We start from the raw sequence: 10,151 nt of genomic DNA on the forward strand, positions 1-10,151 counted from the left end.
TCTTGGTTAATAAATTAATGCCATAATTTATCCCATTGCCACAACTTAATGCCATTGTTGTTTGAGTTATAACCACAATCAACGTGCTCCTTTAGGACGCCTTACCATCTAAGTCAACTAAAATAGCACCTCGCTTTAGCGTAAACCTACTATCTTAGATCCCTAGATTTTTGTAAGTGTTAAGTTGGAAGGCAATTTTGAAACTCAATATTACTTGGACCTAGTTGTTTCTATGTTGGTTCGATTATTTAGTGAACTTAAAACTAATCGATTCATAGGAAACAACCTGTTCATGCAAAGCATACATACATTCATACATTCACGCATAATATATATATATTAAATTGCATAAATAATTGGTGATCTAGTATGGCCCAAAACTCTTTGTCTTGAAGCATCCAATCTTTATCACCTCCTTGTTAGCTTGGCATCGTCTTGAATCTTCGTTCAAATGCTAACTTAAAGTTCTAAACTTAGAAATACTTGAAAATAATAAATTACGTCAACATTTCCATGGTACGCTGACCATATTTAAAACTTTACATTCAAAGATAGAACGGTGCGCAGACCGTATTTAACTATCCTAAATTTGGCCATACCAGTCACTTGGAGTACCTGCATTGCATAAAATATATATTCTACGCATTCACCCATTCGTATGCTAAAACGAATGGCCCATGTTAATATGCAAGTATTTACGTGAATTAATTAAAATTCACGTTCACATAAACGCGTCCTAAAAGATTAATCAATTTCCAAATTATTAATCCTTAGACTTTATTCTAATTAAAATTGAATTTAATTAAAATAATGCGACCTACGAAATAATTAAAATAATTATTTCATTTTAATTTCATTTAGTGGCTCCCACTCAAACCAATAATTATTCCGGATAATTAATTATGAAATATTAAATTAAAACTCGCGGCCCGGCCCAAGCAAATAAAATATTAAATTAAAAATCCCGTTAGCCCAAATTAATGCAAATACACGAAGCACAACTAATTAAATGATTTTAATTTTTTTTTAATCAAACGGCCTAGGCTTGCACCCAGCCCGTCGTGCGAGAGGCTCAAGAGCACACGAGCATTGCCCGCGCGCGCCCAGCCCATCGCACCGCATAGCATGCCATCGCTCGCCCATCGCTCGCGCGCCATGCCTCGCCCACACGCTTCGCGCGCCATGCCTTGCGCATGCGCATCGCGTACCCGCAGCCTAGCTGCCCTGCGTTGCGTGTGTGTTGTGCATCGTGGGCGCTCGACGTCGCAAGCATCGCGCTTTGCTTCGTCGCAGACCCGCAGGCATCGCCCGCCCCTGCCTTGCCTAGCGCGCACGAGGCACGCAACTCGTGCTGCTGCCCGTGTCGCATGGCACGGCTCCGCATAACGGCCTCGTATGGCTCGACGAGCCATACTTCCATCATGCCCATGTTCGTGTTTTTGGTTCGTAAAACGGACCAACCTAATTAAAATTAAATTTTAATTCACGAACTTGCATTATTTTATTTTTCAAAAAAGTTACGATTTAATTTTTCGAAAAACAACGATTTTTAACGATTTAATAAACTTTAACGACAATCCAATTTCGTACAATTAATAAATCAAGGGATAACAATATTCAAACTTTTAAGAACGATCGAATCAACTTTAAAATTTGAACCTTTAATTAATAAAATCCGAAATTTACATCGTTCATAAACAATTAAATTTCAGATTATTAATAAATTGGTTTAAGTGCCATTAAAATTAACGAAACCATTTAAAATTTTAATCCAATAATTTTTAAAATTTGCCACTGACCCATGAAATTATATCCCCTTTGCCAATTAACCGAATTATTAATCCATAATTAATTAAATATCAATTAGGGTTGTAAATTTTACGAATTGGGGAAAGGCAAAATTAGGGTTTATACTTATCGGAAAAATCTGAAATTTTTACCATAGATCATGCATGTACCCAGAAACATTTTGTCAAAAGTTCAAGCAATTAAGAGTAGTTTAGGTCGACCTTTTAATTGAATTACTGTCCGACACATTTAATTTTTAATGAAAAATTAACAAAAACGCCCAAAAATTGATGCTTCGAGGCCTGTTTTCGCAATTCTATTCTCATGAGTTGATCTTAGAAAATCGTTTTCCATCAGATTAGGGTTTAAAAAATCGAAAAAGCGAATATTTTTGATTTCGGAACTGCCAATTTCGCAATTAATCCCATAATTCGAAAAAATTCCGAAAAATCAACAAAAATTCCAAAAATTTCGACAATGTAAAAACAATAATAATCATGCTAATTCATGCTTTGAATACATAAGGCTCATGATACCACTTTTGGGGAATACAGTTAAACATAATAACATGTGCGGAACAATCCCCAAAGCCAGGAAACATGTATAAAGCACAGATTAAGCAAACTTACATTCAAAGCGTGTTTTCCACAATAATCCGTCAACGAACACGAACAAAGAACTTCACTTGTCGTTCCTCCACTTGGGTCACCGACAAGATCAGATCCGTCTTGATTATCGTAGCTTAGACAATCGATCAAGAGATTTGCTTTTGGGATGAACACACTATGGAGGCACAGAGAGAATTAGGGTTCTCTGTTTTCTCCTAGGGTTGTGTGTAATCTGAATTGTGATTGCAGTAAATTGGAAATTAGGTCATAAGGTTATTTACATAACCTTAATGAACCGACCAAGCCCGTAGGCAAGGCCGGCCAGCAAGCCGTGCGTGCGACAAGCACAGCGCGCTGGGCCATGGGCCTCGCTTGTTGTGGCTGTGTCGCTGCACAGGCCCGCGCGCACACGCACAGCTATGCTCGGCCATGGGCCTAGCGCTGTCGTGTTGCCTTGGCCTTTTGCTCGCTCGCCTAGCGCGCGCCCATGGGGCCCGAGTGCTTCGCGCACTCGGCTCGTGGGCCGCCCTTCTTATTGGCGTTTAATATATTTCCGATATATTATTTATCGTTTCGTATACGACGAATCACCGTCGTACGATACGATTTATTCGAATATTCGCGATACGATATATACGATTCCGATGCAAGGTCGTATCGTATAATACGTTTCCAACTTAAATCCCGAAAAGCTATTAAATGAATTTCCGATTCATTTAATCCGGTGATCTTTTACGTGTCATTGGTGTGACCTTGTAGGTTCAGTCAAGAGTAAGTTGTGAGTTCAATATCCATTAGAACTCACTGATCGGAAGCATTGCTCCAGCTAGCTGTTCCGATCACTTGATCTCACTGAATTAATCGTTCGCAATTAATCTGAACCTTGGTATTAGACTTAATGCACCTTGGGTGAAGGACATATTTCCTTCAAGAAGTTCGTGAGGTTAGCGAATTCCGCTCCATCTATGTCAGCTAGTTGGACTGCTTCGCCATGTAGAATGGTCTTTACAAAATATGGTCCTGTCCAGTTAGGCCGGAATTTTCCTCGAGGGTCCGTAGTAGGTGCGCGGACTTCTTTTAATACAAAATCTCCTTCTTTGATATTTCGAGGTTTGACTCTTTTGTTGAACTGCCTTGCGATGCGCTTTTGATACACTTGCACGTGATGTAAAGCTCTCAACCTCCGTTCGTCTAAAAGGACGAGCTCGTCGTACCTAGCTTGAACCCAATCAGCCTCGGGCAACTTGCTTTCTAGGACGATCCGGAGGGATGGAATTTCCAACTCGATCGGTTGAACTGCTTCCATTCCGTATACCAAGGAGTAGGGTGTTACTCCAATGGAGGTGCGGATTGAGGTTCGATAGCCCCATAATACGAAGTGTAATTTGTTGGGCCAATCCTTATAATTTTCGGCCATTTTTTCGATTATGACTTTAGTATTTTTGTTGGCCGCCTATACCGTGCCGTTCATTTGCGGCCTGTAGGGAGAGGATTTATGGTGTTTGACATGATATTTTTTGAGCAGGTCTTGGACTTCAGCCCTAAAGTGGGAACCTTGGTCAGTTATGATTTCATGTGGAACCCCGTATCGGCAGAATATGTTCTTTTCTAGGAATCGAGCGACATGTTTGGCCGTTAATTTTGCATAGGAGACTGCCTCTACCCATTTAGTGAAGTAATCAATTGCAACTAAAACGTACTCGTGTCCCCCTACGCCTGTTGGTGTTACCTTGCCGATTATATCTATACCCCAGGTGGAAAAGGGCCATGGAGAAGTGAAGGTGTATAGTTCTGAGGGAGGCAAGTGGTTAAGATTACTGAAGATTTGGCATTTTGGGCAGGTTTTTACAAAGTGATGGCAATCGGTTTCCATAGTGGTCCAATAGTACCCTGAGCGGGATATTTTACGGGATAGCATTTTTCCGTTCATATGGGGTCCGCACACGCCGTTATGGTATTCTTTCATTAGTCTTTGGGCTTGGTTTTGGTGGACACAGAGTAACTTGATTTTATTCGGCGTGTATTTGTACAGTTCCCCCAGAATTATGCTATATTGTGAAGCGAGGAGGCGTAGGGCCTTTTGTGCTCGCGGGGAGGTGTTTGGGGGGAATTCCCCACTTGTTTTGTAACGAAGGATGTCCGTATACCATGGTTCTTCTTCGGTGTTTTCAGGTTCGGAGTCTATGGCACAGCAATAAGCCGGCTCTTTCCTTCGCTCGACCCGAAGGGTTATTCCGTCCCATTCATTCGGGATGTTGAGCATTGAAGCTAGCTTCGCTAGTGCATCCGCGAATTGGTTGTCGTCTCTTCGTAAGTACGTATACTCGATTTTTTCAAATTGCTCGACTATTTGGTCTAAGTGAGCTTGATATTTTGAGAGACTAGTGCTTCGGACCTTCCATATTTTGGATATATGGTTGATTATTAGGGAAGAATCCCCAAAGACTTGTAGATGTTTGACTCCGAGGCTAACTGCGGCCTCTAGCCCAACTATGCAGGCTTCATATTCGGCGGCGTTGTTTGTGGCCTCGAAGTCAAGTTTGACGGAAATTGGTATATGGGCCCCTTCGGGACTGACTAGGAGAACTCCGACGCCGCATCCTTTCTGGTTGGACGTGCCATCGAAGTATAGTGTCCAATAGTCGTCTCGTATCATCAGAAGTTCCTCGTCAGGGAGGAGGTAAGCTTCCGTGGTTTCCTCATTCGTGGCATGCTCGGCCAGGAATTCGGCTACCGCTCTTCCTTTGATTGTTTTTTCTGGCATGAATTTTAGGTCGAATTCTGAGAGCATGACTAGCCACCTGGACAGGCGACCATTTAGGGCAGGCTTTTCGAACATGTATTTTAAGGGGTCTAGTTGTGACACTATATGAACAGTGTGGGCCAATAGGTAATGTCTGAGTTTTTTGGATGCCCAGACGAGGGCGAGGCAGGTTTTCTCAAGTTCTGTGTATCTCGTCTCGTACTGTATGAACTTCTTGCTCAAGTAGTAAATGGCTCGCTCGGATCCATGTACACACTGTGAGAGCATAGCTCCTGCTGCAGTATCCGTGATGGTTAGGTATAGGCGTAAAGGGATTCCGGGCAAAGGCGGGGAAAGGACGGGTGGTTTGCTTAGATATTCTTTGATTTTATCGAAGGCAATTTGGCATTGTTCATCCCATTCGGCCTTTTCTTCTTTTCTTAATTTTTTGAATATTGGCTCGCAAATCATAGTAAGCTTGGAAATGAACCTACTAATGTATTGCAGCTTTCCTAGGAAGCCCCTTATCTGTTTTTCAGTTTTCGGTGGGGGCATTTCGGTAATGGCTTTGATCTTGGATGGGTCAATCTCTATTCCTCGCATACTAACAACATATCCTAGCAACTTTCCAGAGGTTACCCCGAACACACATTTTTGTGGATTTAGTCTCATGTTATATTTCAAGATTCGGGTGAAGAACTTTCTAAGTGCCGGGAGGTGACCTTGCCGGTCTTTAGATTTGACGATCATGTCGTCTACATAGACCTCAATTTCTTTGTGTATCATGTCATGGAGTAACGTGGTGGCTGTTCTTTGATAGGTGGCCCCCGCGTTTTTCAAACCAAAAGGCATTACAGTGTAACAATATGTACCCGAAGGGGTAATGAAAGTTGTTTTTTCCATGTCTTCTTCTGCCATAAGTATTTGGTTATATCCGGCGTACCCGTCCATAAAGGAGAGGAGTGCGTGTTCTGCGGTGTTGTCTACTAGTATGTCAATGTGAGGTAGAGGGAAATCATCTTTGGGACTGGCTTTGTTTAGGTCTCGGAAGTCTACGCACATTCGCACTCGTCCATCTTTTTTACCTCCGGGGACAATATTGGCCACCCATTCTGGGTAGTTGGAGACTTTTATGAAGCCGGCGTCTAGTTGTTTAGTGACTTCTTCTTTTATTTTCAAGGCTATCTCTGGTTTGAGCCGCCGTAGTTTTTGTTTTACTGGAGTCATTTTGGGATCTAGCGGAATTTTATGCTCAGCGATTTCTCGATCTATTCCTGGCATGTCTTTGTAGGACCAAGCAAAGACACCCTCGAATTCCCGCAAAGTGGAGATTAGATCGGCCTTTTCAGTGGGAGTTAAGGTGAGGCCAATTTTAATGATTTTAGGATTTTCTTCTGTTTCAAAATTTACCGATTCTGTGTCCTCAATTATAGGAGTTTTGAGTTCTTGTTCACTTACAGCTTTAATTAGTTCGGTATATTCCTCTTCTGGCTCTTTTTCGTGCTCATTAGTGGCGAGACATTCTGCATTATTACTCGGATTTTTAAGCAGCATATACTCAAAAGTTTTGTTTATCTTATTAAAGTCATGGAGCATTACATCAAAAAGATCTCCCGGAGTAGATATTTCCGGGTCTAAACTATTTTTGGGAGGGGTTACAATTTTGCTAGGCTCGGACTCGGAGTCAGACTCGGATTCAGACTCTAATTCTTCGTACATCGGACCCTCTCCTGCGGATATCTTGAACTTCATCCCACGAGCATTAGTCCATTTGAAAGTCTTGCGCCACCCTCGTTGGATTTGGTCATCTTTTGAGGGTGATGGAGCGATCAATTTAGTAGGATCGAACACTTCATCTTGAAGAGCTAATGCCATAATTTCTGTTTCATTCTTCGCTCTTTTCTTTTCTAACCCAAACAATAGCCCGAAAGCATGTGAGTTGGGGAGCGTTTTTGGCATAGCACGATTCTTTGGGGCGAGTGGCCTTTGAGAACGTAAAGGGTCGTGTTCCAGAGCATGCATCTCTTGGGTTTGTGCGACCTCTAGGTATAGACGTTCGGGATATGCTTCTTCCATCGCGTTCCTTGATGGCTATCACGGGTAGGTATTCAGGGGCCCTGCATTATCGTTGTGGAGTAGGAGACATATTAGTTTGTTTCGTGAGTCGGTTTTTTTAGACATTCTATGACTACCCTTAAGTCGGACTAGTATATTTGGACTGCTATGTGTGCACTTTGAACTCTTTATATTTTCGAAAATCTTTTCCCGTGTGACATTCATAATTATTAGCATGTTCGGTTTTTAGTGCCGAGCATTGTCATCGTAGGAGGCCTAACAACGACGCAAAGAGTTATTGATTTTTTACGAGTCGCTTTTGAAATCGAGTGCTTTTCTTACGCCCCCGTAGCAATTCTTTTTACGAACGTTTTTTTTTGTGCTACGTATTTTCCTTTTGCGCGGGCACCGAGGCTGCTGCGCCTGAACAGAAGGCCAAGCAGGAACTTCAGCGCCCAGCGTAGGGCGTGAGAAATTCTGGCGCCCAGCCAGGGGCGTTGAAAATGCATCCCTAGCTGGTTCTCGTTTTCTATTTGCGTCTACTTTTGTTTACGCGACTTCGATCTTGCGTGCTTGCCTAATAACGTCCTTTACGCGTTGTGTAGCATTTTGTGGAATTCGTTACAGGCCGTCCCGAGCGTCGCTTATTTTTGTGGCGATCGTTCGGGTTTGCGGAACACGTGTTTCGGTATAACTCTTTGGAAAATTGGTTTATGAATGTTTGGGCAATTTTTAAGGTCGTTGGTTTTTCTAGGACGGTTTGTCACACGCAGTCATATATTTCGCTACACATAACTAACATTCCATCATGAGGCAATAATAATATGTCACGTAGTTTATGATAGGCTTCTATGGGTAGTTATTTGCGCCTGGCTTGGTACCGCTTCTATTGTAGATCCAACACATGCCCCGGTCGAGATAGTGTCTTCAGCAGACGAATTTCGCTCAAGAGGCCAACCCGCAAGTGCAAGCCAAGGGGGCATGCAGGCGAGAGGGACCTAATGGGCGAGCGATTGGGTTTGGGACGGGTGTACTACTAGCGAAAGTGCCGAGTGGTCAACATTCAAAGCGTATGCACCCCCCGGTTGGCGATGGGTATCCTTAGTCCCAACTCCCGAGATGAAACACTAAGGGAGCCAAGATTCGTTATGCGGTTCTGCCCGTTCACATTAATATGCTGATTTTCAGGTCGTCCCAACTTGATTGGGAAATAAACGCGGGGTAGGATCATTTCACCCTTCGGCTATTTTGATTACCTACAAGCACGAGTATTTCCTTCACTATCCCAGTGGAGTCGCCACTGTGAGGGGGTCGAAAAAGCACGAGGCTAATGCGTGACCTCGTCCCTCGTGGGTGTGACGCTTCTTTTTTTCAAATCAAGTGTAATTGGATTTCCTGTGAGTTTACACCCAATTGACTAGTAATATAAGAGTCGCCATTCAGTTTTTAACGACAATGAGAAAAACTGACAAAACCCGGTTATCGTGACATAAAGGGAGTGCAATTATGTTTGACCACGACGGCCGTAGGTTCCCTTGTGATCCCTGGTGGTGGGGATCGCTCAACGTACACCCACAGGGTAGAGATTGAGGGTTCGGGGGACTGTAACTACCGAGAGGAGTACTCGCTCTTCGATAACTCCAGAGGCAGGATATCCTTACTAGCTCAGCATAAATAATTGAAGGGACATGCGTTAACTATTAAACTAATCTGAGTTGATTTTAATAATATGCAACATATAGTACTAGATCGAGCGCGATTATCTGATTTAGATTGTGTTAAGGGACCTAGCATGATAATCCAATTTCCCAAAAATATCATATTTATTAAGCGTGATCGAACAATCAGATTTTAGTTAGTTTAACAGTTCATAAAAGGGCGAGGAAAGCAATTAAACCATGGAAAAGGGACACATTACGACGCACCCTTGAGAGGTGCGTCACGGTTCTCAGAAAACTAACCACTTTGACTTTGCTATTTCTCCTTTTATTCAACGAATCTCAAATTATGGGACGGGATACGTTCTGTTCGATTTATGGATCGATTGCGACGGAACGCGTGATCAGTTTTGCAGCGTGAGGCTTAGGCTGAGGGGTTTAGAGTCAATACTCAGAATATAATTGTGTGTTGTGTGTTCTTTTCACGTCGAACTTAAGGGTCTATTTATAGGAAAGAGTTCGTGGAAAGATAGAATTGCAGAACTCTAATCCACGAGGAATTAGGAAAAAACACGTACCAGGTATTTTCAGCGCCCAGGCCTGGGCGCCGATGATTTCGGCGCCCAGAGCCAGGCGTTGAAAATAGGGTCTGGGCTGTTTTTCTTAGTCAGATTCGGATTCCTAGAATCCGGAGTATTTGAGATTTAATTGAGTCCTTTAGTGCGTATTAACCTTGTGACGGGATGCGTCTGGGCCCGTTACGAACTATAGGCTCGTTAGGATTTTTATTAATACGTGACTCTTACTTTCGAATCATATTAGGAATAGGATTCTCTCGTAATTTCTATCTCATTTAGGATTTATGTTGGAGTGCAACACCTAATTCTGTCAGGTTTCTATCTTTTATGACTTGCCACTTTTAACAACTACCTATTACGGTAGTTACTATTTTTAGCAGGTTTCCATAAATAGCAAGTTTCGGGTGAAATGAAAAGGGGTAATGAGATTCGTTATTTTATAGGAGATGCATTGTCAAGTGGAGATTTACGTTTTCATCATCGAACCTTTACCTTTCGGGAATGGGGACAAAAGTAGGTGTCTACAGTGCTCGGCCTAATTTGGGGCACTAATCTAGGCTACTTCTCAGGCCGTCAACCGATTAGTCTTTTGTGACGCCTTCAAAGGAGAGGGAGTCGATATTAAATGACTGCCTCGTTGTGTTTTGTTTGCGCTTTCACGTCTTTATTAATGTTAATTAATTTAGGCCACTTCTAAGGCCGTCGTTCAATTAACCACTCG

Source organism: Spinacia oleracea, chromosome 4, assembly GCF_020520425.1.
Source record: "Spinacia oleracea cultivar Varoflay chromosome 4, BTI_SOV_V1, whole genome shotgun sequence".
Lineage (NCBI taxonomy): Eukaryota > Viridiplantae > Streptophyta > Magnoliopsida > Caryophyllales > Amaranthaceae > Spinacia > Spinacia oleracea.